Consider the following 18,587-nt stretch of genomic DNA (forward strand, 5'->3'; position numbering starts at 1 on the left):
AGCAGCGGAGGAGCCTCTCCGTCACAGTCACCACCTACGCGGTGGGCCTCTCTTTGCTTTCCGCATGTCAGATTCTAGTATACAACATTCCCACCACGCCCCCATCTGCCAACCAAAATTATACAAGTCTTTATTTGCTCCTGCCCTGACTAGTGATTGGCTTTTAAGCCTTTTTAAGCGATACATCCCTGAACCACTTACATTGGGTCCAAAAAGCTGACTCTGCTTTGTCACCAAGTCTCCCAGAGGATCTTGAGTGAAAACCAGTTTCAGTTTTTGACAAACGCTTCTGATTCAATTTGGAATCCAGTTGAAGCTCATTGTGAACCTGTGAAGAGTCATGAATGATCACTTCACAAGGCAGTGAGTCATCAGAGCGGTTTTGCACACTTGTCAAACTCTGCCAGGCCAATCCCTCAGTTCCATTGACCCAGTGTAAAATTCACCTTTAAAACTCCACAATTGTTTGCTTTTCTACAAGGTAAGAACAGAGTGCACCGTTCCCAGCGGCACTGCAATGCTAGGTCGATGCGTGGAGAGAAGGGAGCAAGCTCCAAATTTCTGCTCCTCTTGCCAAAAATCTGCTTAATATGTAGCCCTCATATAAAGGACATATCAGATATTAAACTGATAAGAACAGATACTACACTTGATCTTAGCCAAAAGGCCGAGAAGCGATAATCCACAAGTGTTGGATGTCCACGCCAAGCTTTTGGCGCAAATCTCCCTTGCTGTGGTACCCCGTTTGTAGGTGTGCATAACAATGGCTGCTGCTCATCACCTCCGCCTAAGCTCTCCTTTGTGGACACTTGATTTCTGACCTAGACAATTCTTTGACTTTTCACAATTTCATAAGGCTCAGCCATAAAGCAAAGCCTGCCAAAATTAGATTCAACTCATGTTTGTTCCTCTCCACGGAAGTCTTTAGTAAAAGGCGAAAGACTTGTGCGTTATGAAGAGAAACCAGAGTCAGCATGGCCCTCTGTTCGTGAGCAGCGGAGGAGCCTCTCCGTCACAGTCACCACCTACGCGGTGGGCCTCTCTTTGCTTTCCGCATGTCAGATTCTAGTATACAACATTCCCACCACGCCCCCATCTGCCAACCAAAATTATACAAGTCTTTATTTGCTCCTGCCCTGACTAGTGATTGGCTTTTAAGCCTTTTTAAGCGATACATCCCTGAACCACTTACATTGGGTCCAAAAAGCTGACTCTGCTTTCTCACCAAGTCTCCCAGAGGATCTTGAGTGAAAACCAGTTTCAGTTTTTGACAATCGCTTCTGATTCAATTTGGAATCCAGTTGAAGCTCATTGTGACCCCGTGCAGAGTCATGCATGATCACTTCACAAGGCAGTGAGTCATGAGAGCGGTTTTGAACACTTGTCAAACTCTGCCAGGCCATTCCCTCAGTTTCATTGACCCAGTGTAAAATTCACCTTTAAAACTCCACAATTGTTTGAGTGTTTGCTTTTCTACAAGGTAAGAACAGAGTGCACCGTTCCCAGCGGCACTGCAATGCTAGGTCGATGCGTGGAGAGAAGGGAGCAAGCTCCAAATTTCTGCTCCTCTTGCCAAAAATCTGCTTAATATGTAGCCCTCATATAAAGGACATATCAGATATTAAACTGATAAGAACAGATACTACACTTGATCTTAGCCAAAAGGCCGAGAAGCGATAATCCACAAGTGTTGGATGTCCACGCCAAGCTCTTGGCGCAAATCTCCCTTGCTGTGGTACCCCGTTTGTAGGTGTGCATAACAATGGCTGCTGCTCATCACCTCCGCCTAAGCTCTCCTTTGTGGACACTTGATTTCTGACCTAGACAATTCTTTGACTTTTCACAATTTCATAAGGCTCAGCCATAAAGCAAAGCCTGCCAAAATTAGATTCAACTCATGTTTGTTCCTCTCCACGGAAGTCTTTAGTAAAAGGCGAAAGACTTGTGCGTTATGAAGAGAAACCAGAGTCAGCATGGCCCTCTGTTCGAGAGCAGCGGTGGAGCCTCTCGGTCACAGTCACCACCTACGCGGTGGGCCTCTCTTTGCTTTCCGCATGTCAGATTCTAGTATACAACATTCCCACCACGCCGCCATCTGCCAACCAAAATTATACAAGTCTTTATTTGCTCCTGCCCTGACTAGTGATTGGCTTTTAAGCCTTTTTAAGCGATACATCCCTGAACCACTTACATTGGGTCCAAAAAGCTGACTCTGCTTTCTCACCAAGTCTCTCAGAGGATCTTGAGTGAAAACCAGTTTCAGTTTTTGACAATCGCTTCTGATTCAATTTGGAATCCAGTTGAAGCTCATTGTGACCCCGTGCAGAGTCATGCATGATCACTTCACAAGGCAGTGAGTCATCAGAGCGGTTTTGCACACTTGTCAAACTCTGCCAGGCCATTCCCTCAGTTTCATTGACCCAGTGTAGAATTCACCTTTAAAACTCCACAATTGTTTGAGTGTTTGCTTTTCTACAAGGTAAGAACAGAGTGCACCGTTCCCAGCGGCACTGCAATGCTAGGTCGATGCTTGGAGAGAAGGGAGCAAGCTCCAAATTTCTGCTCCTCTTGCCAAAAATCTGCTTAATATGTAGTCCTCATATAGAGGACATATCAGATATTAAACTGAAAAGAACAGATACTACACTTGATCTTAGCCAAAAGGCCGAGAAGCGATAATCCACAAGTGTTGGATGTCCACGGCAAGCTCTTGGCGCAAATCTCCCTTGCTGTGGTACCCCGTTTGTAGGTGTGCATAACAATGGCTGCGGCTCATCACCTCCGCCTAAGCTCTCCTTTGTGGACACTTGATTTCTGACCTAGACAATTCTTTGACTTTTCACAATTTCATAAGGCTCAGCCATAAAGCAAAGCCTGCCAAAAATAGATTCAACTCATGTTTGTTCCTCTCCACGGAAGTCTTTAATAAAAGGCGAAAGACTTGTGCGTTATGAAGAAAAACCAGAGTCAGCATTGCCCTCTGTTCGAGAGCAGCGGTGGAGCCTCTCGGTCACAGTCACCACCTACGCGGTGGGCCTCTCTTTGCTTTCCGCATGTCAGATTCTAGTATACAACATTCCCACCACGCCGCAATCTGCCAACCAAAATTTGACAAGTCTTTATTTGCTCCTGCCCTGACTAGTGATTGGCTTTTAAGCCTTTTTAAGCGATACATCCCTGAACCAATTACATTGGGTCCAAAAAGCTGACTCTGCTTTCTCACCAAGTCTCCCAGAGGATCTTGAGTGAAAACCAGTTTCAGTTTTTGACAAACGCTTCTGATTCAATTTGGAATCCAGTTGAAGCTCATTGTGAACCTGTGCAGAGTCATGCATGATCACTTCACAAGGCAGTGAGTCATCAGAGCGGTTTTGCACACTTGTCAAACTCTGCCAGGCCATTCCCTCAGTTTCATTGACCCAGTGTAGAATTCACCTTTAAAACTCCACAATTGTTTGCTTTTCTACAAGGTAAGAACAGAGTGCACCGTTCCCAGCGGCACTGCAATGCTAGGTCGATGCGTGGAGAGAAGGGAGCAAGCTCCAAATTTCTGCTCCTCTTGCCAAAAATCTGCTTAATATGTAGTCCTCATATAGAGGACATATCAGATATTAAACTGATAAGAACAGATACTACACTTGATCTTAGCCAAAAGGCCGAGAAGCGATAATCCACAAGTGTTGGATGTCCACGCCAAGCTCTTGGCGCAAATCTCCCTTGCTGTGGTACCCCGTTTGTAGGTGTGCATAACAATGGCTGCTGCTCATCACCTCCGCCTAAGCTCTCCTTTGTGGACACTTGATTTCTGACCTAGACAATTCTTTGACTTTTCACAATTTCATAAGGCTCAGCCATAAAGCAAAGCCTGCCAAAATTAGATTCAACTCATGTTTGTTCCTCTCCACGGAAGTCTTTAGTAAAAGGCGAAAGACTTGTGCGTTATGAAGAGAAACCAGAGTCAGCATGGCCCTCTGTTCGAGAGCAGCGGAGGAGCCTCTCGGTCACAGTCACCACCTACGCGGTGGGCCTCTCTTTGCTTTCCGCATGTCAGATTCTAGTATACAACATTCCCACCACGCCCCCATCTGCCAACCAAAATTATACAAGTCTTTATTTGCTCCTGCCCTGACTAGTGATTGGCTTTTAAGCCTTTTTAAGCGATACATCCCTGAACCACTTACATTGGGTCCAAAAAGTTGACTCTGCTTTCTCAACAAGTCTCCCAGAGGATCTTGAGTGAAAACCAGTTTCAGTTTTTGACAAACGCTTCTGATTCAATTTGGAATCCAGTTGAAGCTCATTGTGACCCCGTGCAGAGTCATGCATAATCACTTCACAAGGCAGTGAGTCATCAGAGCGGTTTTGCACACTTGTCAAACTCTGCCAGGCCATTCCCTCAGTTTCATTGACCCAGTGTAGAATTCACCTTTAAAACTCCACAATTGTTTGAGTGTTTGCTTTTCTACAAGGTAAGAACAGAGTGCACCGTTCCCAGCGGCACTGCAATGCTAGGTCGATGCGTGGAGAGAAGGGAGCAAGCTCCAAATTTCTGCTCCTCTTGCCAAAAATCTGCTTAATATGTAGTCCTCATATAGAGGACATATCAGATATTAAACTGATAAGAATAGATACTACACTTGATCTTAGCCAAAAGGCCGAGAAGCGATAATCCACAAGTGTTGGATGTCCACGCCAAGCTCTTGGCGCAAATCTCCCTTGCTGTGGTACCCCGTTTGTAGGTGTGCATAACAATGGCTGCTGCTCATCACCTCCGCCTAAGCTCTCCTTTGTGGACACTTGATTTCTGACCTAGACAATTCTTTGACTTTTCACAATTTCATAAGGCTCAGCCATAAAGCAAAGCCTGCCAAAATTAGATTCAACTCATGTTTGTTCCTCTCCACGGAAGTCTTTAGTAAAAGGCGAAAGACTTGTGCGTTATGAAGAGAAACCAGAGTCAGCATGGCCCTCTGTTCGAGAGCAGCGGAGGAGCCTCTCGGTCACAGTCACCACCTACGCGGTGGGCCTCTCTTTGCTTTCCGCATGTCAGATTCTAGTATACAACATTCCCACCACGCCCCCATCTGCCAACCAAAATTATACAAGTCTTTATTTGCTCCTGCCCTGACTAGTGATTGGCTTTTAAGCCTTTTTAAGCGATACATCCCTGAACCACTTACATTGGGTCCAAAAAGTTGACTCTGCTTTCTCAACAAGTCTCCCAGAGGATCTTGAGTGAAAACCAGTTTCAGTTTTTGACAAACGCTTCTGATTCAATTTGGAATCCAGTTGAAGCTCATTGTGACCCCGTGCAGAGTCATGCATGATCACTTCACAAGGCAGTGAGTCATCAGAGCGGTTTTGCACACTTGTCAAACTCTGCCAGGCCATTCCCTCAGTTTCATTGACCCAGTGTAGAATTCACCTTTAAAACTCCACAATTGTTTGAGTGTTTGCTTTTCTACAAGGTAAGAACAGAGTGCACCGTTCCCAGCGGCACTGCAATGCTAGGTCGATGCTTGGAGAGAAGGGAGCAAGCTCCAAATTTCTGCTCCTCTTGCCAAAAATCTGCTTAATATGTAGTCCTCATATAGAGGACATATCAGATATTAAACTGAAAAGAACAGATACTACACTTGATCTTAGCCAAAAGGCCGAGAAGCGATAATCCACAAGTGTTGGATGTCCACGGCAAGCTCTTGGCGCAAATCTCCCTTGCTGTGGTACCCCGTTTGTAGGTGTGCATAACAATGGCTGCGGCTCATCACCTCCGCCTAAGCTCTCCTTTGTGGACACTTGATTTCTGACCTAGACAATTCTTTGACTTTTCACAATTTCATAAGGCTCAGCCATAAAGCAAAGCCTGCCAAAAATAGATTCAACTCATGTTTGTTCCTCTCCACGGAAGTCTTTAATAAAAGGCGAAAGACTTGTGCGTTATGAAGAGAAACCAGAGTCAGCATTGCCCTCTGTTCGAGAGCAGCGGTGGAGCCTCTCGGTCACAGTCACCACCTACGCGGTGGGCCTCTCTTTGCTTTCCGCATGTCAGATTCTAGTATACAACATTCCCACCACGCCGCCATCTGCCAACCAAAATTATACAAGTCTTTATTTGCTCCTGCCCTGACTAGTGATTGGCTTTTAAGCCTTTTTAAGCGATACATCCCTGAACCAATTACATTGGGTCCAAAAAGCTGACTCTGCTTTCTCACCAAGTCTCCCAGAGGATCTTGAGTGAAAACCAGTTTCAGTTTTTGACAAACGCTTCTGATTCAATTTGGAATCCAGTTGAAGCTCATTGTGACCCCGTGCAGAGTCATGCATGATCACTTCACAAGGCAGTGAGTCATCAGAGCGGTTTTGCACACTTGTCAAACTCTGCCAGGCCATTCCCTCAGTTTCATTGACCCAGTGTAGAATTCACCTTTAAAACTCCACAATTGTTTGCTTTTCTACAAGGTAAGAACAGAGTGCACCGTTCCCAGCGGCACTGCAATGCTAGGTCGATGCGTGGAGAGAAGGGAGCAAGCTCCAAATTTCTGCTCCTCTTGCCAAAAATCTGCTTAATATGTAGCCCTCATATAAAGGACATATCAGACATTAAACTGATAAGAACAGATACTACACTTGATCTTAGCCAAAAGGCCGAGAAGCGATAATCCACAAGTGTTGGATGTCCACGCCAAGCTCTTGGCGCAAATCTCCCTTGCTGTGGTACCCCGTTTGTAGGTGTGCATAACAATGGCTGCTGCTCATCACCTCCGCCTAAGCTCTCCTTTGTGGACACTTGATTTCTGACCTAGACAATTCTTTGACTTTTCACAATTTCATAAGGCTCAGCCATAAAGCAAAGCCTGCCAAAATTAGATTCAACTCATGTTTGTTCCTCTCCACGGAAGTCTTTAGTAAAAGGCGAAAGACTTGTGCGTTATGAAGAGAAACCAGAGTCAGCATGGCCCTCTGTTCGAGAGCAGCGGTGGAGCCTCTCGGTCACAGTCACCACCTACGCGGTGGGCCTCTCTTTGCTTTCCGCATGTCAGATTCTAGTATACAACATTCCCAACACGCCCCCATCTGCCAACCAAAATTATACAAGTCTTTATTTGCTCCTGCCCTGACTAGTGATTGGCTTTTAAGCCTTTTTAAGCGATACATCCCTGAACCACTTACATTGGGTCCAAAAAGCTGACTCTGCTTTCTCACCAAGTCTCCCAGAGGATCTTTAGTGAAAACCAGTTTCAGTTTTTGACAAACGCTTCTGATTCAATTTGGAATCCAGTTGAAGCTCATTGTGACCCCGTGCAGAGTCATGCATGATCACTTCACAAGGCAGTGAGTCATCAGAGCGGTTTTGCACACTTGTCAAACTCTGCCAGGCCATTCCCTCAGTTTCATTGACCCAGTGTAGAATTCACCTTTAAAACTCCACAATTGTTTGCTTTTCTACAAGGTAAGAACAGAGTGCACCGTTCCCAGCGGCACTGCAATGCTAGGTCGATGCGTGGAGAGAAGGGAGCAAGCTCCAAATTTCTGCTCCTCTTGCCAAAAATCTGCTTAATACGTAGTCCTCATATAGAGGACATATCAGATATTAAACTGATAAGAACAGATACTACACTTGATCTTAGCCAAAAGGCCGAGAAGCGATAATCCACAAGTGTTGGATGTCCACGCCAAGCTCTTGGCGCAAATCTCCCTTGCTGTGGTACCCCGTTTGTAGGTGTGCATAACAATGGCTGCTGCTCATCACCTCCGCCTAAGCTCTCCTTTGTGGACACTTGATTTCTGACCTAGACAATTCTTTGACTTTTCACAATTTCATAAGGCTCAGCCATAAAGCAAAGCCTGCCAAAATTAGATTCAACTCATGTTTGTTCCTCTCCACGGAAGTCTTTAGTAAAAGGCGAAAGACTTGTGCGTTATGAAGAGAAACCAGAGTCAGCATGGCCCTCTGTTCGTGAGCAGCGGAGGAGCCTCTCCGTCACAGTCACCACCTACGCGGTGGGCCTCTCTTTGCTTTCCGCATGTCAGATTCTAGTATACAACATTCCCACCACGCCGCCATCTGCCAACCAAAATTATACAAGTCTTTATTTGCTCCTGCCCTGACTAGTGATTGGCTTTTAAGCCTTTTTAAGCGATACATCCCTGAACCAATTACATTGGGTCCAAAAAGCTGACTCTGCTTTCTCACCAAGTCTCCCAGAGGATCTTGAGTGAAAACCAGTTTCAGTTTTTGACAAACGCTTCTGATTCAATTTGGAATCCAGTTGAAGCTCATTGTGACCCCGTGCAGAGTCATGCATGATCACTTCACAAGGCAGTGAGTCATCAGAGCGGTTTTGCACACTTGTCAAACTCTGCCAGGCCATTCCCTCAGTTTCATTGACCCAGTGTAGAATTCACCTTTAAAACTCCACAATTGTTTGCTTTTCTACAAGGTAAGAACAGAGTGCACCGTTCCCAGCGGCACTGCAATGCTAGGTCGATGCGTGGAGAGAAGGGAGCAAGCTCCAAATTTCTGCTCCTCTTGCCAAAAATCTGCTTAATATGTAGTCCTCATATAGAGGACATATCAGATATTAAACTGAAAAGAACAGATACTACACTTGATCTTAGCCAAAAGGCCGAGAAGCGATAATCCACAAGTGTTGGATGTCCACGCCAAGCTCTTGGCGCAAATCTCCCTTGCTGTGGTACCCCGTTTGTAGGTGTGCATAACAATGGCTGCTGCTCATCACCTCCGCCTAAGCTCTCTTTTGTGGACACTTGATTTCTGACCTAGACAATTCTTTGACTTTTCACAATTTCATAAGGCTCAGCCATAAAGCAAAGCCTGCCAAAATTAGATTCAACTCATGTTTGTTCCTCTCCACGGAAGTCTTTAGTAAAAGGCGAAAGACTTGTGCGTTATGAAGAGAAACCAGAGTCAGCATGGCCCTCTGTTCGAGAGCAGCGGAGGAGCCTCTCCGTCACAGTCACCACCTACGCGGTGGGCCTCTCTTTGCTTTCCGCATGTCAGATTCTAGTATACAACATTCCCACCACGCCCCCATCTGCCAACCAAAATTATACAAGTCTTTATTTGCTCCTGCCCTGACTAGTGATTGGCTTTTAAGCCTTTTTAAGCGATACATCCCTGAACCACTTACATTGGGTCCAAAAAGCTGACTCTGCTTTCTCACCAAGTCTCCCAGAGGATCTTGAGTGAAAACCAGTTTCAGTTTTTGACAAACGCTTCTGATTCAATTTGGAATCCAGTTGAAGCTCATTGTGAACCTGTGCAGAGTCATGAATGATCACTTCACAAGGCAGTGAGTCATCAGAGCGGTTTTGCACACTTGTCAAACTCTGCCAGGCCAATCCCTCAGTTCCATTGACCCAGTGTAGAATTCACCTTTAAAACTCCACAATTGTTTGCTTTTCTACAAGGTAAGAACAGAGTGCACCGTTCCCAGCGGCACTGCAATGCTAGGTCGATGCGTGGAGAGAAGGGAGCAAGCTCCAAATTTCTGCTCCTCTTGCCAAAAATCTGCTTAATATGTAGCCCTCATATAAAGGACATATCAGATATTAAACTGATAAGAACAGATACTACACTTGATCTTAGCCAAAAGGCCGAGAAGCGATAATCCACAAGTGTTGGATGTCCACGCCAAGCTCTTGGCGCAAATCTCCCTTGCTGTGGTACCCCGTTTGTAGGTGTGCATAACAATGGCTGCTGCTCATCACCTCCGCCTAAGCTCTCCTTTGTGGACACTTGATTTCTGACCTAGACAATTCTTTGACTTTTCACAATTTCATAAGGCTCAGCCATAAAGCAAAGCCTGCCAAAAATAGATTCAACTCTAGTTTGTTCCTCTCCACGGAAGTCTTTAGTAAAAGGCGAAAGACTTGTGCGTTATGAAGAGAAACCAGAGTCAGCATGGCCCTCTGTTCGAGAGCAGCGGAGGAGCCTCTCGGTCACAGTCACCACCTACGCGGTGGGCCTCTCTTTGCTTTCCGCATGTCAGATTCTAGTATACAACATTCCCACCACGCCCCCATCTGCCAACCAAAATTATACAAGTCTTTATTTGCTCCTGCCCTGACTAGTGATTGGCTTTTAAGCCTTTTTAAGCGATACATCCCTGAACCACTTACATTGGGTCCAAAAAGCTGACTCTGCTTTCTCACCAAGTCTCCCAGAGGATCTTGAGTGAAAACCAGTTTCAGTTTTTGACAATCGCTTCTGATTCAATTTGGAATCCAGTTGAAGCTCATTGTGACCCCGTGCAGAGTCATGCATGATCACTTCACAAGGCAGTGAGTCATCAGAGCGGTTTTGCACACTTGTCAAACTCTGCCAGGCCATTCCCTCAGTTTCATTGACCCAGTGTAGAATTCACCTTTAAAACTCCACAATTGTTTGAGTGTTTGCTTTTCTACAAGGTAAGAACAGAGTGCACCGTTCCCAGCGGCACTGCAATGCTAGGTCGATGCTTGGAGAGAAGGGAGCAAGCTCCAAATTTCTGCTCCTCTTGCCAAAAATCTGCTTAATATGTAGTCCTCATATAGAGGACATATCAGATATTAAACTGAAAAGAACAGATACTACACTTGATCTTAGCCAAAAGGCCGAGAAGCGATAATCCACAAGTGTTGGATGTCCACGGCAAGCTCTTGGCGCAAATCTCACTTGCTGTGGTACCCCGTTTGTAGGTGTGCATAACAATGGCTGCGGCTCATCACCTCCGCCTAAGCTCTCCTTTGTGGACACTTGATTTCTGACCTAGACAATTCTTTGACTTTTCACAATTTCATAAGGCTCAGCCATAAAGCAAAGCCTGCCAAAAATAGATTCAACTCATGTTTGTTCCTCTCCACGGAAGTCTTTAATAAAAGGCGAAAGACTTGTGCGTTATGAAGAGAAACCAGAGTCAGCATTGCCCTCTGTTCGAGAGCAGCGGTGGAGCCTCTCGGTCACAGTCACCACCTACGCGGTGGGCCTCTCTTTGCTTTCCGCATGTCAGATTCTAGTATACAACATTCCCACCACGCCGCCATCTGCCAACCAAAATTATACAAGTCTTTATTTGCTCCTGCCCTGACTAGTGATTGGCTTTTAAGCCTTTTTAAGCGATACATCCCTGAACCAATTATATTGGGTCCAAAAAGCTGACTCTGCTTTCTCACCAAGTCTCCCAGAGGATCTTGAGTGAAAACCAGTTTCAGTTTTTGACAAACGCTTCTGATTCAATTTGGAATCCAGTTGAAGCTCATTGTGACCCCGTGCAGAGTCATGCATGATCACTTCACAAGGCAGTGAGTCATCAGAGCGGTTTTGCACACTTGTCAAACTCTGCCAGGCCATTCCCTCAGTTTCATTGACCCAGTGTAGAATTCACCTTTAAAACTCCACAATTGTTTGCTTTTCTACAAGGTAAGAACAGAGTGCACCGTTCCCAGCGGCACTGCAATGCTAGGTCGATGCGTGGAGAGAAGGGAGCAAGCTCCAAATTTCTGCTCCTCTTGCCAAAAATCTGCTTAATATGTAGCCCTCATATAAAGGACATATCAGACATTAAACTGATAAGAACAGATACTACACTTGATCTTAGCCAAAAGGCCGAGAAGCGATAATCCACAAGTGTTGGATGTCCACGCCAAGCTCTTGGCGCAAATCTCCCTTGCTGTGGTACCCCGTTTGTAGGTGTGCATAACAATGGCTGCTGCTCATCACCTCCGCCTAAGCTCTCCTTTGTGGACACTTGATTTCTGACCTAGACAATTCTTTGACTTTTCACAATTTCATAAGGCTCAGCCATAAAGCAAAGCCTGCCAAAATTAGATTCAACTCATGTTTGTTCCTCTCCACGGAAGTCTTTAGTAAAAGGCGAAAGACTTGTGCGTTATGAAGAGAAACCAGAGTCAGCATGGCCCTCTGTTCGAGAGCAGCGGTGGAGCCTCTCGGTCACAGTCACCACCTACGCGGTGGGCCTCTCTTTGCTTTCCGCATGTCAGATTCTAGTATACAACATTCCCAACACGCCCCCATCTGCCAACCAAAATTATACAAGTCTTTATTTGCTCCTGCCCTGACTAGTGATTGGCTTTTAAGCCTTTTTAAGCGATACATCCCTGAACCACTTACATTGGGTCCAAAAAGCTGACTCTGCTTTCTCACCAAGTCTCCCAGAGGATCTTTAGTGAAAACCAGTTTCAGTTTTTGACAAACGCTTCTGATTCAATTTGGAATCCAGTTGAAGCTCATTGTGACCCCGTGCAGAGTCATGCATGATCACTTCACAAGGCAGTGAGTCATCAGAGCGGTTTTGCACACTTGTCAAACTCTGCCAGGCCATTCCCTCAGTTTCATTGACCCAGTGTAGAATTCACCTTTAAAACTCCACAATTGTTTGCTTTTCTACAAGGTAAGAACAGAGTGCACCGTTCCCAGCGGCACTGCAATGCTAGGTCGATGCGTGGAGAGAAGGGAGCAAGCTCCAAATTTCTGCTCCTCTTGCCAAAAATCTGCTTAATACGTAGTCCTCATATAGAGGACATATCAGATATTAAACTGATAAGAACAGATACTACACTTGATCTTAGCCAAAAGGCCGAGAAGCGATAATCCACAAGTGTTGGATGTCCACGCCAAGCTCTTGGCGCAAATCTCCCTTGCTGTGGTACCCCGTTTGTAGGTGTGCATAACAATGGCTGCTGCTCATCACCTCCGCCTAAGCTCTCCTTTGTGGACACTTGATTTCTGACCTAGACAATTCTTTGACTTTTCACAATTTCATAAGGCTCAGCCATAAAGCAAAGCCTGCCAAAATTAGATTCAACTCATGTTTGTTCCTCTCCACGGAAGTCTTTAGTAAAAGGCGAAAGACTTGTGCGTTATGAAGAGAAACCAGAGTCAGCATGGCCCTCTGTTCGTGAGCAGCGGAGGAGCCTCTCCGTCACAGTCACCACCTACGCGGTGGGCCTCTCTTTGCTTTCCGCATGTCAGATTCTAGTATACAACATTCCCACCACGCCGCCATCTGCCAACCAAAATTATACAAGTCTTTATTTGCTCCTGCCCTGACTAGTGATTGGCTTTTAAGCCTTTTTAAGCGATACATCCCTGAACCAATTACATTGGGTCCAAAAAGCTGACTCTGCTTTCTCACCAAGTCTCCCAGAGGATCTTGAGTGAAAACCAGTTTCAGTTTTTGACAAACGCTTCTGATTCAATTTGGAATCCAGTTGAAGCTCATTGTGACCCCGTGCAGAGTCATGCATGATCACTTCACAAGGCAGTGAGTCATCAGAGCGGTTTTGCACACTTGTCAAACTCTGCCAGGCCATTCCCTCAGTTTCATTGACCCAGTGTAGAATTCACCTTTAAAACTCCACAATTGTTTGCTTTTCTACAAGGTAAGAACAGAGTGCACCGTTCCCAGCGGCACTGCAATGCTAGGTCGATGCGTGGAGAGAAGGGAGCAAGCTCCAAATTTCTGCTCCTCTTGCCAAAAATCTGCTTAATATGTAGTCCTCATATAGAGGACATATCAGATATTAAACTGAAAAGAACAGATACTACACTTGATCTTAGCCAAAAGGCCGAGAAGCGATAATCCACAAGTGTTGGATGTCCACGCCAAGCTCTTGGCGCAAATCTCCCTTGCTGTGGTACCCCGTTTGTAGGTGTGCATAACAATGGCTGCTGCTCATCACCTCCGCCTAAGCTCTCTTTTGTGGACACTTGATTTCTGACCTAGACAATTCTTTGACTTTTCACAATTTCATAAGGCTCAGCCATAAAGCAAAGCCTGCCAAAATTAGATTCAACTCATGTTTGTTCCTCTCCACGGAAGTCTTTAGTAAAAGGCGAAAGACTTGTGCGTTATGAAGAGAAACCAGAGTCAGCATGGCCCTCTGTTCGAGAGCAGCGGAGGAGCCTCTCCGTCACAGTCACCACCTACGCGGTGGGCCTCTCTTTGCTTTCCGCATGTCAGATTCTAGTATACAACATTCCCACCACGCCCCCATCTGCCAACCAAAATTATACAAGTCTTTATTTGCTCCTGCCCTGACTAGTGATTGGCTTTTAAGCCTTTTTAAGCGATACATCCCTGAACCACTTACATTGGGTCCAAAAAGCTGACTCTGCTTTCTCACCAAGTCTCCCAGAGGATCTTGAGTGAAAACCAGTTTCAGTTTTTGACAAACGCTTCTGATTCAATTTGGAATCCAGTTGAAGCTCATTGTGAACCTGTGCAGAGTCATGAATGATCACTTCACAAGGCAGTGAGTCATCAGAGCGGTTTTGCACACTTGTCAAACTCTGCCAGGCCAATCCCTCAGTTCCATTGACCCAGTGTAGAATTCACCTTTAAAACTCCACAATTGTTTGCTTTTCTACAAGGTAAGAACAGAGTGCACCGTTCCCAGCGGCACTGCAATGCTAGGTCGATGCGTGGAGAGAAGGGAGCAAGCTCCAAATTTCTGCTCCTCTTGCCAAAAATCTGCTTAATATGTAGCCCTCATATAAAGGACATATCAGATATTAAACTGATAAGAACAGATACTACACTTGATCTTAGCCAAAAGGCCGAGAAGCGATAATCCACAAGTGTTGGATGTCCACGCCAAGCTCTTGGCGCAAATCTCCCTTGCTGTGGTACCCCGTTTGTAGGTGTGCATAACAATGGCTGCTGCTCATCACCTCCGCCTAAGCTCTCCTTTGTGGACACTTGATTTCTGACCTAGACAATTCTTTGACTTTTCACAATTTCATAAGGCTCAGCCATAAAGCAAAGCCTGCCAAAAATAGATTCAACTCTAGTTTGTTCCTCTCCACGGAAGTCTTTAGTAAAAGGCGAAAGACTTGTGCGTTATGAAGAGAAACCAGAGTCAGCATGGCCCTCTGTTCGAGAGCAGCGGAGGAGCCTCTCCGTCACAGTCACCACCTACGCGGTGGGCCTCTCTTTGCTTTCCGCATGTCAGATTCTAGTATACAACATTCCCACCACGCCCCCATCTGCCAACCAAAATTATACAAGTCTTTATTTGCTCCTGCCCTGACTAGTGATTGGCTTTTAAGCCTTTTTAAGCGATACATCCCTGAACCACTTACATTGGGTCCAAAAAGCTGACTCTGCTTTGTCACCAAGTCTCCCAGAGGATCTTGAGTGAAAACCAGTTTCAGTTTTTGACAAACGCTTCTGATTCAATTTGGAATCCAGTTGAAGCTCATTGTGAACCTGTGAAGAGTCATGAATGATCACTTCACAAGGCAGTGAGTCATCAGAGCGGTTTTGCACACTTGTCAAACTCTGCCAGGCCAATCCCTCAGTTCCATTGACCCAGTGTAAAATTCACCTTTAAAACTCCACAATTGTTTGCTTTTCTACAAGGTAAGAACAGAGTGCACCGTTCCCAGCGGCACTGCAATGCTAGGTCGATGCGTGGAGAGAAGGGAGCAAGCTCCAAATTTCTGCTCCTCTTGCCAAAAATCTGCTTAATATGTAGCCCTAATATAAAGGACATATCAGATATTAAACTGATAAGAACAGATACTACACTTGATCTTAGCCAAAAGGCCGAGAAGCGATAATCCACAAGTGTTGGATGTCCACGCCAAGCTTTTGGCGCAAATCTCCCTTGCTGTGGTACCCCGTTTGTAGGTGTGCATAACAATGGCTGCTGCTCATCACCTCCGCCTAAGCTCTCCTTTGTGGACACTTGATTTCTGACCTAGACAATTCTTTGACTTTTCACAATTTCATAAGGCTCAGCCATAAAGCAAAGCCTGCCAAAATTAGATTCAACTCATGTTTGTTCCTCTCCACGGAAGTCTTTAGTAAAAGGCGAAAGACTTGTGTGTTATGAAGAGAAACCAGAGTCAGCATGGCCCTCTGTTCGTGAGCAGCGGAGGAGCCTCTCCGTCACAGTCACCACCTACGCGGTGGGCCTCTCTTTGCTTTCCGCATGTCAGATTCTAGTATACAACATTCCCACCACGCCCCCATCTGCCAACCAAAATTATACAAGTCTTTATTTGCTCCTGCCCTGACTAGTGATTGGCTTTTAAGCCTTTTTAAGCGATACATCCCTGAACCACTTACATTGGGTCCAAAAAGCTGACTCTGCTTTCTCACCAAGTCTCCCAGAGGATCTTGAGTGAAAACCAGTTTCAGTTTTTGACAATCGCTTCTGATTCAATTTGGAATCCAGTTGAAGCTCATTGTGACCCCGTGCAGAGTCATGCATGATCACTTCACAAGGCAGTGAGTCATGAGAGCGGTTTTGAACACTTGTCAAACTCTGCCAGGCCATTCCCTCAGTTTCATTGACCCAGTGTAAAATTCACCTTTAAAACTCCACAATTGTTTGAGTGTTTGCTTTTCTACAAGGTAAGAACAGAGTGCACCGTTCCCAGCGGCACTGCAATGCTAGGTCGATGCGTGGAGAGAAGGGAGCAAGCTCCAAATTTCTGCTCCTCTTGCCAAAAATCTGCTTAATATGTAGCCCTCATATAAAGGACATATCAGATATTAAACTGATAAGAACAGATACTACACTTGATCTTAGCCAAAAGGCCGAGAAGCGATAATCCACAAGTGTTGGATGTCCACGCCAAGCTCTTGGCGCAAATCTCCCTTGCTGTGGTACCCCGTTTGTAGGTGTGCATAACAATGGCTGCTGCTCATCACCTCCGCCTAAGCTCTCCTTTGTGGACACTTGATTTCTGACCTAGACAATTCTTTGACTTTTCACAATTTCATAAGGCTCAGCCATAAAGCAAAGCCTGCCAAAATTAGATTCAACTCATGTTTGTTCCTCTCCACGGAAGTCTTTAGTAAAAGGCGAAAGACTTGTGCGTTATGAAGAGAAACCAGAGTCAGCATGGCCCTCTGTTCGAGAGCAGCGGTGGAGCCTCTCGGTCACAGTCACCACCTACGCGGTGGGCCTCTCTTTGCTTTCCGCATGTCAGATTCTAGTATACAACATTCCCACCACGCCGCCATCTGCCAACCAAAATTATACAAGTCTTTATTTGCTCCTGCCCTGACTAGTGATTGGCTTTTAAGCCTTTTTAAGCGATACATCCCTGAACCACTTACATTGGGTCCAAAAAGCTGACTCTGCTTTCTCACCAAGTCTCTCAGAGGATCTTGAGTGAAAACCAGTTTCAGTTTTTGACAATCGCTTCTGATTCAATTTGGAATCCAGTTGAAGCTCATTGTGACCCCGTGCAGAGTCATGCATGATCACTTCACAAGGCAGTGAGTCATCAGAGCGGTTTTGCACACTTGTCAAACTCTGCCAGGCCATTCCCTCAGTTTCATTGACCCAGTGTAGAATTCACCTTTAAAACTCCACAATTGTTTGAGTGTTTGCTTTTCTACAAGGTAAGAACAGAGTGCACCGTTCCCAGCGGCACTGCAATGCTAGGTCGATGCTTGGAGAGAAGGGAGCAAGCTCCAAATTTCTGCTCCTCTTGCCAAAAATCTGCTTAATATGTAGTCCTCATATAGAGGACATATCAGATATTAAACTGAAAAGAACAGATACTACACTTGATCTTAGCCAAAAGGCCGAGAAGCGATAATCCACAAGTGTTGGATGTCCACGGCAAGCTCTTGGCGCAAATCTCCCTTGCTGTGGTACCCCGTTTGTAGGTGTGCATAACAATGGCTGCGGCTCATCACCTCCGCCTAAGCTCTCCTTTGTGGACACTTGATTTCTGACCTAGACAATTCTTTGACTTTTCACAATTTCATAAGGCTCAGCCATAAAGCAAAGCCTGCCAAAAATAGATTCAACTCATGTTTGTTCCTCTCCACGGAAGTCTTTAGTAAAAGGCGAAAGACTTGTGCGTTATGAAGAGAAACCAGAGTCAGCATGGCCCTCTGTTCGAGAGCAGCGGAGGAGCCTCTCCGTCACAGTCACCACCTACGCGGTGGGCCTCTCTTTGCTTTCCGCATGTCAGATTCTAGTATACAACATTCCCACCACGCCCCCATCTGCCAACCAAAATTATACAAGTCTTTATTTGCTCCTGCCCTGACTAGTGATTGGCTTTTAAGCCTTTTTAAGCGATACATCCCTGAACCACTTACATTGGGTCCAAAAAGCTGACTCTGCTTTGTCACCAAGTCTCCCAGAGGATCTTGAGTGAAAACCAGTTTCAGTTTTTGACAAACGCTTCTGATTCAATTTGGAATCCAGTTGAAGCTCATTGTGAACCTGTGAAGAGTCATGAATGATCACTTCACAAGGCAGTGAGTCATCAGAGCGGTTTTGCACACTTGTCAAACTCTGCCAGGCCAATCCCTCAGTTCCATTGACCCAGTGTAAAATTCACCTTTAAAACTCCACAATTGTTTGCTTTTCTACAAGGTAAGAACAGAGTGCACCGTTCCCAGCGGCACTGCAATGCTAGGTCGATGCGTGGAGAGAAGGGAGCAAGCTCCAAATTTCTGCTCCTCTTGCCAAAAATCTGCTTAATATGTAGCCCTAATATAAAGGACATATCAGATATTAAACTGATAAGAACAGATACTACACTTGATCTTAGCCAAAAGGCCGAGAAGCGATAATCCACAAGTGTT

The 18,587-nt window shown here is 45.5% G+C and overlaps 37 non-coding genes across 37 annotated transcripts; all 37 read right to left on the reverse strand.

Moving 5' to 3' along the window:
- Nucleotides 1-487: 487 nt before the first annotated feature.
- On the reverse strand, nucleotides 488-679 carry LOC128427493 (U2 spliceosomal RNA). The gene has a single exon (XR_008333392.1). It is a non-coding gene; the product is annotated as a U2 spliceosomal RNA (small nuclear RNA).
- Nucleotides 680-855: 176 nt separating this feature from the next.
- On the reverse strand, nucleotides 856-972 carry LOC128427843 (U5 spliceosomal RNA). Its single transcript, XR_008333685.1, has one exon. It is a non-coding gene; the product is annotated as a U5 spliceosomal RNA (small nuclear RNA).
- Nucleotides 973-1,486: 514 nt separating this feature from the next.
- On the reverse strand, nucleotides 1,487-1,678 carry LOC128427494 (U2 spliceosomal RNA). The gene has a single exon (XR_008333393.1). It is a non-coding gene; the product is annotated as a U2 spliceosomal RNA (small nuclear RNA).
- Nucleotides 1,679-1,854: 176 nt separating this feature from the next.
- Nucleotides 1,855-1,971, reverse strand: LOC128427844 (U5 spliceosomal RNA). The gene has a single exon (XR_008333686.1). It is a non-coding gene; the product is annotated as a U5 spliceosomal RNA (small nuclear RNA).
- A 514-nt stretch (nucleotides 1,972-2,485) lies between these two features.
- LOC128427545 (U2 spliceosomal RNA) lies at nucleotides 2,486-2,677 on the reverse strand. The gene has a single exon (XR_008333439.1). It is a non-coding gene; the product is annotated as a U2 spliceosomal RNA (small nuclear RNA).
- Nucleotides 2,678-2,857: 180 nt separating this feature from the next.
- LOC128427950 (U5 spliceosomal RNA) lies at nucleotides 2,858-2,970 on the reverse strand. The gene has a single exon (XR_008333782.1). It is a non-coding gene; the product is annotated as a U5 spliceosomal RNA (small nuclear RNA).
- A 506-nt stretch (nucleotides 2,971-3,476) lies between these two features.
- LOC128427466 (U2 spliceosomal RNA) lies at nucleotides 3,477-3,668 on the reverse strand. Its single transcript, XR_008333367.1, has one exon. It is a non-coding gene; the product is annotated as a U2 spliceosomal RNA (small nuclear RNA).
- Nucleotides 3,669-3,844: 176 nt separating this feature from the next.
- Nucleotides 3,845-3,961, reverse strand: LOC128427845 (U5 spliceosomal RNA). Its single transcript, XR_008333687.1, has one exon. It is a non-coding gene; the product is annotated as a U5 spliceosomal RNA (small nuclear RNA).
- A 514-nt stretch (nucleotides 3,962-4,475) lies between these two features.
- LOC128427525 (U2 spliceosomal RNA) lies at nucleotides 4,476-4,667 on the reverse strand. The gene has a single exon (XR_008333421.1). It is a non-coding gene; the product is annotated as a U2 spliceosomal RNA (small nuclear RNA).
- Nucleotides 4,668-4,843: 176 nt separating this feature from the next.
- LOC128427846 (U5 spliceosomal RNA) lies at nucleotides 4,844-4,960 on the reverse strand. The gene has a single exon (XR_008333688.1). It is a non-coding gene; the product is annotated as a U5 spliceosomal RNA (small nuclear RNA).
- A 514-nt stretch (nucleotides 4,961-5,474) lies between these two features.
- Nucleotides 5,475-5,666, reverse strand: LOC128427546 (U2 spliceosomal RNA). The gene has a single exon (XR_008333440.1). It is a non-coding gene; the product is annotated as a U2 spliceosomal RNA (small nuclear RNA).
- A 180-nt stretch (nucleotides 5,667-5,846) lies between these two features.
- Nucleotides 5,847-5,959, reverse strand: LOC128427939 (U5 spliceosomal RNA). The gene has a single exon (XR_008333772.1). It is a non-coding gene; the product is annotated as a U5 spliceosomal RNA (small nuclear RNA).
- Nucleotides 5,960-6,465: 506 nt separating this feature from the next.
- On the reverse strand, nucleotides 6,466-6,657 carry LOC128427578 (U2 spliceosomal RNA). The gene has a single exon (XR_008333469.1). It is a non-coding gene; the product is annotated as a U2 spliceosomal RNA (small nuclear RNA).
- A 176-nt stretch (nucleotides 6,658-6,833) lies between these two features.
- LOC128427848 (U5 spliceosomal RNA) lies at nucleotides 6,834-6,950 on the reverse strand. The gene has a single exon (XR_008333690.1). It is a non-coding gene; the product is annotated as a U5 spliceosomal RNA (small nuclear RNA).
- A 506-nt stretch (nucleotides 6,951-7,456) lies between these two features.
- Nucleotides 7,457-7,648, reverse strand: LOC128427835 (U2 spliceosomal RNA). The gene has a single exon (XR_008333678.1). It is a non-coding gene; the product is annotated as a U2 spliceosomal RNA (small nuclear RNA).
- Nucleotides 7,649-7,824: 176 nt separating this feature from the next.
- LOC128427849 (U5 spliceosomal RNA) lies at nucleotides 7,825-7,941 on the reverse strand. The gene has a single exon (XR_008333691.1). It is a non-coding gene; the product is annotated as a U5 spliceosomal RNA (small nuclear RNA).
- A 506-nt stretch (nucleotides 7,942-8,447) lies between these two features.
- LOC128427468 (U2 spliceosomal RNA) lies at nucleotides 8,448-8,639 on the reverse strand. The gene has a single exon (XR_008333369.1). It is a non-coding gene; the product is annotated as a U2 spliceosomal RNA (small nuclear RNA).
- A 176-nt stretch (nucleotides 8,640-8,815) lies between these two features.
- Nucleotides 8,816-8,932, reverse strand: LOC128427850 (U5 spliceosomal RNA). Its single transcript, XR_008333692.1, has one exon. It is a non-coding gene; the product is annotated as a U5 spliceosomal RNA (small nuclear RNA).
- Nucleotides 8,933-9,438: 506 nt separating this feature from the next.
- On the reverse strand, nucleotides 9,439-9,630 carry LOC128427495 (U2 spliceosomal RNA). The gene has a single exon (XR_008333394.1). It is a non-coding gene; the product is annotated as a U2 spliceosomal RNA (small nuclear RNA).
- A 180-nt stretch (nucleotides 9,631-9,810) lies between these two features.
- Nucleotides 9,811-9,923, reverse strand: LOC128427704 (U5 spliceosomal RNA). The gene has a single exon (XR_008333560.1). It is a non-coding gene; the product is annotated as a U5 spliceosomal RNA (small nuclear RNA).
- Nucleotides 9,924-10,437: 514 nt separating this feature from the next.
- LOC128427547 (U2 spliceosomal RNA) lies at nucleotides 10,438-10,629 on the reverse strand. The gene has a single exon (XR_008333441.1). It is a non-coding gene; the product is annotated as a U2 spliceosomal RNA (small nuclear RNA).
- A 180-nt stretch (nucleotides 10,630-10,809) lies between these two features.
- LOC128427940 (U5 spliceosomal RNA) lies at nucleotides 10,810-10,922 on the reverse strand. Its single transcript, XR_008333773.1, has one exon. It is a non-coding gene; the product is annotated as a U5 spliceosomal RNA (small nuclear RNA).
- A 506-nt stretch (nucleotides 10,923-11,428) lies between these two features.
- Nucleotides 11,429-11,620, reverse strand: LOC128427579 (U2 spliceosomal RNA). The gene has a single exon (XR_008333470.1). It is a non-coding gene; the product is annotated as a U2 spliceosomal RNA (small nuclear RNA).
- Nucleotides 11,621-11,796: 176 nt separating this feature from the next.
- LOC128427851 (U5 spliceosomal RNA) lies at nucleotides 11,797-11,913 on the reverse strand. The gene has a single exon (XR_008333693.1). It is a non-coding gene; the product is annotated as a U5 spliceosomal RNA (small nuclear RNA).
- Nucleotides 11,914-12,419: 506 nt separating this feature from the next.
- LOC128427847 (U2 spliceosomal RNA) lies at nucleotides 12,420-12,611 on the reverse strand. The gene has a single exon (XR_008333689.1). It is a non-coding gene; the product is annotated as a U2 spliceosomal RNA (small nuclear RNA).
- A 176-nt stretch (nucleotides 12,612-12,787) lies between these two features.
- LOC128427852 (U5 spliceosomal RNA) lies at nucleotides 12,788-12,904 on the reverse strand. The gene has a single exon (XR_008333694.1). It is a non-coding gene; the product is annotated as a U5 spliceosomal RNA (small nuclear RNA).
- Nucleotides 12,905-13,410: 506 nt separating this feature from the next.
- On the reverse strand, nucleotides 13,411-13,602 carry LOC128427469 (U2 spliceosomal RNA). Its single transcript, XR_008333370.1, has one exon. It is a non-coding gene; the product is annotated as a U2 spliceosomal RNA (small nuclear RNA).
- Nucleotides 13,603-13,778: 176 nt separating this feature from the next.
- Nucleotides 13,779-13,895, reverse strand: LOC128427854 (U5 spliceosomal RNA). The gene has a single exon (XR_008333695.1). It is a non-coding gene; the product is annotated as a U5 spliceosomal RNA (small nuclear RNA).
- Nucleotides 13,896-14,401: 506 nt separating this feature from the next.
- LOC128427496 (U2 spliceosomal RNA) lies at nucleotides 14,402-14,593 on the reverse strand. Its single transcript, XR_008333395.1, has one exon. It is a non-coding gene; the product is annotated as a U2 spliceosomal RNA (small nuclear RNA).
- Nucleotides 14,594-14,773: 180 nt separating this feature from the next.
- On the reverse strand, nucleotides 14,774-14,886 carry LOC128427705 (U5 spliceosomal RNA). The gene has a single exon (XR_008333561.1). It is a non-coding gene; the product is annotated as a U5 spliceosomal RNA (small nuclear RNA).
- Nucleotides 14,887-15,392: 506 nt separating this feature from the next.
- Nucleotides 15,393-15,584, reverse strand: LOC128427566 (U2 spliceosomal RNA). The gene has a single exon (XR_008333458.1). It is a non-coding gene; the product is annotated as a U2 spliceosomal RNA (small nuclear RNA).
- A 176-nt stretch (nucleotides 15,585-15,760) lies between these two features.
- Nucleotides 15,761-15,877, reverse strand: LOC128427906 (U5 spliceosomal RNA). Its single transcript, XR_008333743.1, has one exon. It is a non-coding gene; the product is annotated as a U5 spliceosomal RNA (small nuclear RNA).
- Nucleotides 15,878-16,391: 514 nt separating this feature from the next.
- Nucleotides 16,392-16,583, reverse strand: LOC128427497 (U2 spliceosomal RNA). The gene has a single exon (XR_008333396.1). It is a non-coding gene; the product is annotated as a U2 spliceosomal RNA (small nuclear RNA).
- A 176-nt stretch (nucleotides 16,584-16,759) lies between these two features.
- LOC128427855 (U5 spliceosomal RNA) lies at nucleotides 16,760-16,876 on the reverse strand. The gene has a single exon (XR_008333696.1). It is a non-coding gene; the product is annotated as a U5 spliceosomal RNA (small nuclear RNA).
- Nucleotides 16,877-17,390: 514 nt separating this feature from the next.
- On the reverse strand, nucleotides 17,391-17,582 carry LOC128427548 (U2 spliceosomal RNA). Its single transcript, XR_008333442.1, has one exon. It is a non-coding gene; the product is annotated as a U2 spliceosomal RNA (small nuclear RNA).
- Nucleotides 17,583-17,762: 180 nt separating this feature from the next.
- LOC128427770 (U5 spliceosomal RNA) lies at nucleotides 17,763-17,875 on the reverse strand. Its single transcript, XR_008333619.1, has one exon. It is a non-coding gene; the product is annotated as a U5 spliceosomal RNA (small nuclear RNA).
- A 506-nt stretch (nucleotides 17,876-18,381) lies between these two features.
- LOC128427567 (U2 spliceosomal RNA) lies at nucleotides 18,382-18,573 on the reverse strand. Its single transcript, XR_008333459.1, has one exon. It is a non-coding gene; the product is annotated as a U2 spliceosomal RNA (small nuclear RNA).
- Nucleotides 18,574-18,587: the final 14 nt, after the last annotated feature.

This window comes from Pleuronectes platessa, chromosome 21 (genome assembly GCF_947347685.1).
Source record: "Pleuronectes platessa chromosome 21, fPlePla1.1, whole genome shotgun sequence".
NCBI classification, from domain to species: Eukaryota; Metazoa; Chordata; class Actinopteri; order Pleuronectiformes; family Pleuronectidae; genus Pleuronectes; species Pleuronectes platessa.